The sequence below is a fragment of the Chrysochloris asiatica genome, unplaced genomic scaffold (genome assembly GCF_000296735.1).
Source record: "Chrysochloris asiatica unplaced genomic scaffold, ChrAsi1.0 scaffold00097, whole genome shotgun sequence".
Classification (NCBI taxonomy): Eukaryota; Metazoa; Chordata; class Mammalia; order Afrosoricida; family Chrysochloridae; genus Chrysochloris; species Chrysochloris asiatica.
Genome location: NW_006408615.1, coordinates 10013637 through 10020693, shown reverse-complemented (window position 1 = coordinate 10020693; position 7057 = coordinate 10013637). Strand labels below are relative to the sequence as shown.

The following is a 7057-nucleotide window of genomic DNA, read 5'->3' as shown; positions in this document are numbered from 1 at the left end:
TGAATGTACATGTCAGTGCTCCCAGCAACAGTGAAATCTACATCCAGACAAAGACAGAAATGGAAGGGTAAAGCAGTCGGCCAGGCGGCTCAGAGAGAAGGTAATCCCTGGAGGAGCGAGCCCTGTAGAAAGCCTGAGAAGGCTGCCCATGTTTCTCAGCAGGGGTTGCTGGAGGCCATTGTGCAAGGGATCAGAAACTTAATGGACAGATTGATTTCTGTGAACTGAGGAGTGAGGGCCAGGTAGAGAGATGCAGACACCAGTGGACAGCGCTCAAGGAAGAGGGAGAATTAGGGGGAAGGGTGTGTGCTCCAGACAGAGGGTTTTTGGCAGTTGTTTTTCTAATGGAAGAGCCAGTGATGTATCTAAATGATGAGGGGAAGGAGCCTCCGGTAGGGGCAGCCTCCTTCCCAGGAGAGGCAATGGCCCATGAGAGGCGGATGAATGGCGGGCGGGTTCAGTGGCAGAAACTCCAGGGAGAGCCCTTCCCGTGGGACCTGTGTTCTCTGTTGGAAGTGAGGAAGGCAGAGATGGGATTGACGGTTTAATGAGAGTCTCAGATCATCATCGATGTGGCAGTGGTGGCCTGCCAGCCTACACCCAGAGCCAGTTCACATTGGGGATGGTGACTTTTCAATGGTACCAGCATACGGGGAATTGTGACATGCTTGTGGATTTTAGACCTAATGGGCATCTTGAGGAGGCCAGGGAATCTCCCCCTCCCCACTCCTCCACCCCCAGCGTTCCTAAGATGATTCTAAAACTGCTGCATAAGCAGGAACCATTTTAAAGTGTTGTCATTTGAACCATTATTGATTACTATCATATGGGGACATTTTGGACTACATAGCAGAGCAGACGTCCCCGCCTCTTTCCCATGAAGATCCCCTGGTTTCCACCCTTCCTACTCTGAGAGCATTGAACCAGCTTTCACTTGGGGCTCTGCGGTCTGGGGGATTCATTACTCTGGATTGTTTCCAAGCTCCTGGTGCCTACCCACTCCATGCTGAATTTGCCTCTGGCTGTGATCACACAGTTGTGCCCTTGACCCATTGCCATCCTTGTGGGCCACAGGTGAAGCGAGCTCCGGAACCCGGGTCTGTGTGGCGCCAGAACTGTGCCCCATCTTTCCTTCCGAGCTTGAAAATGCTGTTGGGTCTATACTTCAAGAGAGAGAGGTAAAGTTCACATACCCCTGCTCCCAGGCCCTGATGAGTCAGACTTGAGAGGAAGGGAAAGTGAGGTTCTCTGCTCCCCTTTCCCAGCTTGTTGAGGTGTTTCTGGGGCTCAGGGTGGGATTTGAAAGAGCAAGCACTCAAGGTGGAGGCCAGGTCCTGGAAGGTACGTGCGTGTATGTGTGAGTGTGTGGGCACATACAGGGAGCCACCATCTTGGCAGAGCCAACACTTTCCGCTTGTGCCGGGGAGGGATCCCAGTAGCAGAGGATGGATCATGGTTGAATCTTTCCGATCTGGGTGTGGGACCTGTTAGCCGGAGGTAGGGGGTTTTAGAAGGCTGTGGGAGATGGGCTACTGTACCAGGGAATGGACAGCTGTGAGTATCCAGCCCAGGCTGAGGGCTGGAAAGACCACATGAACCCATGTCCACTAGTTGGAAGGAAAGGAGGAGGGAAGGAGGCAGGGGTTCTGTGTGTGCTCCAGGCTAAGTCTGACTCTAGAGGGAGTACGCAGAGGCATGGAGTCATGCATACCAGCCAGCAAAACACCTGGGCCAAGCCTAGCTGCTGCTGGCCAGTTTATTCATCCACAAATATAAACTGGACACTCGGTGGCTGAGTAGGTTCTGGGGCCTGGATTTGGGGAAGGGGAGGCTGGTGCCTCACACAGTTCTTTTTACTCTTCTAGGCTCTACAAGTCCCTGTGTATAGTACAGGTCTTCCTTCTTGCAGGTAAGGCCCTGGCTGCTAGGGTGGGTTGGGGAAATGGCAGAACCCAGGAGACTGGTTCCTAGCCCAGGACCACACTGGTCTCAGCAGCCCACCAGGACTCCCAGAGTCCCCCTCCTGTGGCTGCATGTCCCCTCTGCTCAGAGGAAGGCTCCCTTCTGTGTCCCTTTCTTCCTTCTGCACCCACATAGTGAAAGTAGGACCTGAACTCTCAAGTCCATACTTTAAAACAACAACAGTAAACCCAATGCCACCTAACAACGGCCTACAACACTGGTCTTCACAATTTGGGTTGCATACCTTTTTAAAAACTAAGCACATCCTCACACATAGTAAATTGATCACTAACATTTTTCATCACAAGTTTGAATAGTGTCAAAGAATATGGTTTCTGATATTGTAAATATCGACATTTTAAAGTAAAATAATTTCATCACTCTTTTCAATGTATTAACCAGTCTTTCTTCACCTCCTTGCAGGAGCAGTGTACTCCTCCCCCCAGGGATCTGTGGGAGAAACAGACCTTAACCACGAACTTGCCGGGAAGCCATCCCAGGTAGAGACTTCCATTGTTGGGGCCTGAAGTCTGGGAGAGTCTCACTGTAGCTTAAATAGAAGTTCATACTCCTTGACCACCCCAAATGGTCAGCCAACTACATATATCTAGATACATGTGAGGGCTCTGGAGAAATTCTCCGTGTCTCTTGCAGTGTCAAAACAAAGTTCCTCTCCCTGGACTGTCTATAAGGTCACCTCAACTCTTCCTGGTAACCCGCGGATATAATCCAACATTCATCTTTGAACAGGGTCATGTGACTAGGACACCCTCCTGGATTTGTTCATCTTCTCCATGTCCCAGGTCCCAGAACCTATGGCAGAAGCTCCTCCTCCCAGCTTAGGGTCAGAAGAACACACATGGGTGTTGGATGCCCATTGAAGGCAGAAAACTCATTGGTTACTCATGTACACTCCTAGCAAACCCCACTTCAGAGATGAAAAAACTTAGACTCCGAAAGAGATAGTAGTAACTAGACTCAGGCGGTCCAAAATAAGCTACACAGAACTACACCACTGGTCTCTGAAGGTCCCCTAGTCCTCATCCAGTGCTATTGTGGTCCCAAAGGACAAGGCTGTTTGTGACCCAGCAACACTGAGAAATTTTGAGGCAGATCTTTTGAGAGTGACTATTCTGGCCAAGGAGCTCTGGTAGCGTAGTGGTTATGAATCGGGCCGGCAGTTCAAAACTACCAGCGGTTCCGCGGGAGAAAGATGAGGCGGTCTGCTCCTGTAAAGATTTACAGTCTTGGAAACCCTGTGCAGGGTCACTGTGAGTCGGAACCGACTCCACGGTACTCAACAACAATTCTGGGCCAAGGACCCCAAAGAGTGTCCAGGTTGGTAGGTGCCCTGGAGACCAAACTTTGCTTCCTCTTTTTAAAACAAACAAACAAAAAATTCCATTTTCAAATGGTTTACTGTTGCCACATATGTGCTTGTACATAGTTGAAAGAGTCAAAAATTTAGAAGACGTAAAACAAGAAACTACTGCCTTTGACCCGCTCCTTCTTCCTCTCAGTCCCTCCCTGTCCAGAGTGGGACTATTTCCAGCTTCCAACCTTTCTAGTTGCAGACTTTCCTTTCTGCCTCCATATTTCTAATAGAAAACGTATCTTGCTCTTTCCCAATTTTCCCGTTAATCATTATATAATGAATTTTTATAATGGAAGATGATAATTTAGCTCTTAGACCAACTGCACTTTTATTGCCACTTCCAACACCCATTTCAACTCTCTTTCCAATATAGTTTGAAATAGAGTTTTCTGACCTTGTACAATTTTAAATCTGAGTAATGACACCTTCAGTTGTTAAAGATTCTCTTTTTTTAATATGAAAATTTATTATCACATTTTCAACATCAAAACTTAGGATCTTGGCCTTTCCTTCTTGCCTTTGTATAAGGCCAAAAGACAGATGCTGGCTACTTGAACAACCTTGAATCAGACACCAGGAAAGTCACCAACATCAGAACCTTTGTTAACAAATTCAACAACTAGAGCATCATAATTTTCCTCAATAAAATCCAAGCAGTCATCGTTGGGTACCAACACTGATTTTCTTTCCGTCTGGAGCAAGCAGATGCTGGCATACTTCCTAATGGCAGAATCTGGCTGCTTGACTTCAATGTCCACTTTTCCCAACACAATTCCTTTTGCATGGAAAGTGCCTCCAAAGGGATTGGCTTTAAAAACTGTGCCCAAATGGGCTTTTTGGGCACTGTTTAGCATGCCATTTTGGGTACCATTGGTGTTTACAGAGCTTCCTGGCAGTATGAAGGCCTCGACACTTGCCCACGTTGATTCCCATTCTTAAAGATTCTTAATGATCATTTTTGCTGATTTTGGTACTATTTTGACTTTTATGGGTTTCATTTTACCCTTGGTAGACTTCTCCCCCACCCCCTGGTACTTTTAAAATTCACTTTAAAAATTGTTAAGTACCATCAAGTCAATTCTGACTCCTAGCAACTCTATGCACAACAGAATGAAACACTGTGCACCAGCCTCACAATTGTTGTCACATTTGAGCCCACTGTCAGTCATCTCATTGGGGGTCTTCCTCTTTTTTTGTTGAACCTCCATTTTACAGAGCATGAAGTCCTTCTCCAAGGACTGGTCCCTTCTGATAACATGTCTGAAGTTTGAGAGACATTCTGTTATCACTGTATCTAAGGAGCATTCTGGCTGTACTTTCTCTAACACAGATTTGTTTGTTCTTCTGGGAGCCCATTGTACTTGGACTTTTAGTATTTTTCTCCAGCACCTTAATTCACATGCATTGATTCTTCTGCTGTCTTCCTTATCGATTGTCCAACTATCACATGCATATGAGCCTATTGAAAATCATGGCTTTGGTTAGGGGCACCTTAGTCCTCAAACTGACATCTTTGCTCTTGAACACTTTAAAGAGGTCTTGTGCAGCAGATTTGCCTGATGCAATACGTCAATTGATTTCTTGACTGCTGCTTCCTTGAGTGTTGATTGTGGATCCAAGCAAAGCGAAGTCTTTGATAATTTCCATCCTCCCCCCTGATTTATTGTAATGTTATTTATAAATCCATTTGTAAGGATTTTTGTTTTCTTTACACTGAGGTGCAATTCATACTGCAGACTGTAGTCTTTGATCTTCATCAGTAAGTATTTCAAGTCTTCTTCGCTTCCAACAAGCAAGGTTGAATCATTTACATATCACAGGTTGTTAGTCTTCCTCCAATCCTGATGCCATGTTCTACTTCATATAATCCAGCTTCTCATATTATTTACTCAACGTATAGGTTGAATAAGTATGGTGAAAGACTGCAAACCTTTCCTAATTTTCAACCATTCAGTATCCCCTTGTTCTGTTCTAACAACTGCCTCTTGGTCTATGTTCAGGTTCCTCATGCGCACAATTAAGTGTTCTGGAATACCCACTTTTCACAATGTTGTCCATAGTTTGTCATGATCTGCCCAGGTGAAAGCCTTTGCATAGTCAGTTAAACACAGGGAAACATCTAATGATAATCCTTGCTTAATGTCCTCTTCTGAATCTGACTTGAATTTCTGGTAGCTACCTTTTGATGTGCCATATTTGATTTATCTTTAGCACAATTTTATTTGCATGTGATATATTGATATTATTCAATGATTTCCACATTCTGAGAGGGTTCGCTTTCGTTGGGCTGAGCATAAATATAGATCTCATCCAATCAGTTGGCATAGATGAGTGAGCACCTCCAGTGCTGCATCAGTTTGTTGAACGATTTCAATTTGTATCCCACCAATTCTTGAAGCCTTGTATTTTACCAATGACTTCAGTGTAGCTTGGACTTCTCCCTTCAATCCCATCGGTTCTTGATCATATGCTACCTCTTGAAATAGACGAACACCAACCATTTCTTTTTGGTACAGTGACTCTAGTGTTTTCCGTCCAACTTCTTTTTTCTTTTTAAAGCTTTAATTGTGATAGTTTACATGGGAAAACATCAGTTTTGCACTCAACCAAATGTATTTTGTTTCAATGCAATGATTACAATCCCCTCCATGCACCATCAGTATTTGCCTCTATCTCCACCCCCTTTTTTTATATACACGAAAACACACAGCAATATATATATATATATATATACTGTTTAAACAACCAAAGGGCACATTTTGCAAGCCAGCCTCCTGCCTGCCAGCACAGAGCCTTTCTCTTGCCATGAGTCTAGAGTCCTCAGCTGCTCAATCTCTTCATGCCATCACTTCTACTTCTATCTCTGGTATCGCTGCTTCTCTGGTTAGGATCCCACGTTCTGCTCATGTTGTTCTCTCTTGATGGTCCTAGGGTCCTCTGTTCCTGGAATATAAGATTAACTACTTCCCCCCTTTTTGTTACACAGTTTCTACTTTTAGAGTTGTAACCATCACAATTAGTCAAGATAACAATTACTCACTATTGAATCAAGAGTCCTATCCCCATCTCCTTCACCAGTCAGTCCCATCTAGAAAAGATGAAAACTATTGAGTGGGGATTCTACCTTCCCTGGCTCACTCTAAAACTAAACTTCCTCTGAAAACTTGTTAAGTCAGCCCCTTTGTGCTTTTATAGCACTCCCCCCACCCCATCCCATTTTAGGTAGCCAATGTCTAAGTTACCAGTCCCTATCATCCCTGTGTACTGAGGGGATAAGCTTGATCCTTGATGTGAAGACTCCTTCCCTTTTGGTTGGTATTTTGAGCTACCATCTCCATAAGCAAAGGTCAAGTTCATCAAATTGCAGCAATTTATGCTTGCTTCCCTATCTTCTTTTGATACTTTCTGTATCATTCAGTATTTTCCCCTTAGAATCCTTCAATATTGTATGTAAGTCAAGGCTTAAATTTTTTCTTTTCTTTTAGCTTGAGAAATGCTGAGTGTGTTCTTCCTTTTTGGTTTTCTAACTCCAGGTCTTTGCACATTTCATTATAATACTTGACTTTGTCTTCTCGAGTTGCACTTTTTTTTTTCTTTTTTTAATGTTTTATTGTGAAATATGTGATAGTTTACATGGGAGAACATTAGTTTTACATTCATTCTATCGTATATCGTCTCATTGCCATTGTTACAATCCCCTCTATGCATCATCAACCAACC

General features: G+C 44.3%; 1 pseudogene; it reads right to left on the bottom strand.

Annotated features, from left to right (window-relative positions):
• Positions 1–3828: 3828 nt before the first annotated feature.
• Positions 3829–4270, bottom strand: LOC102819774 (annotated as a pseudogene).
• Positions 4271–7057: the final 2787 nt, after the last annotated feature.